Source organism: Sinocyclocheilus rhinocerous, unplaced genomic scaffold (assembly GCF_001515625.1).
Source record: "Sinocyclocheilus rhinocerous isolate Xijiao unplaced genomic scaffold, SAMN03320098_v1.1 scaffold1230, whole genome shotgun sequence".
NCBI classification, from domain to species: domain Eukaryota; kingdom Metazoa; phylum Chordata; class Actinopteri; order Cypriniformes; family Cyprinidae; genus Sinocyclocheilus; species Sinocyclocheilus rhinocerous.
Window position 1 is genome coordinate 507,636 of NW_015652275.1, and position 962 is coordinate 508,597.

Consider the following 962-nt stretch of genomic DNA (forward strand, 5'->3'; position numbering starts at 1 on the left):
TGCAAGGGTTAAGATTGTTTGAAGGATGGCATGCTAACATCGCTACTGAAGAACTGCTACACTACCATCTTCAATAAATTCTTCTCTCCACAAAAATTTTGGTCAAGCCTACTTAATTTTTTGTATTAGAGAATTCTAGTACATTGGTGAGCCACCCAAAAGACTGCTCAGCAAAAATACAGCAAAGATGATAATACATGGGACAACATTTTAGGTTAGAAGGGGTAGTATGCACTGGCCTGTATAGACAGATATTGTCTTAAGAAATGAGCAGAGATGTCTAGAGGTTTTACCAAATGTTGTCTGTGATACAATTACATGTGTAAATTAAGTCAAGCTTGGTTGCCTGATTTGTTGTTGAGATCGAATGAAGCTAGGAGTGGAAGTGGAAGTCTGCAGTGCAAGGCTTCTCCAGATGGATTTCAAAGTCACCAAAGACTACAAGTGGACTGCCATCCACAAATAATGAGGACAGCAGCCCATATAGCTCATCTATAAAGGTGCCCAGTTGACCAGGAAGGCGATAAATCATTACAATATGGAGTTTAACAGGAGCTGTTACCATAATAGCATGAAACTCAAAATAATTTTTATTGCATAGGGAAGAGTGGGTTGAGTATTTCCAATTATTATTATAAGATTAGACTGAGAAGCAATGGCCAGAATTAAGTTTGTTGACAGCTGACTGACAATTCCAGAGACCCACAGAAAATTACAGAGGTGCAGCAGAAGAGGTGCAGATAGGATGCAGCTTAGCAAGATTGCGTTGCCGTTTGCGTGTAATGTTAGAGCATTGTTGAAAGAAAGCAAGAATGTATTGGAAACATATTATCGCCTACCCGACTCTGCCTGAGACGTAAGAAAAAATACACTTACTTGAGATTATATTTTTTTATATCTCTGAAATAAAAATTGTTATTCTTGAAAACAATCTTTTAAAATATTAGTTAAGCTGGTGTGTG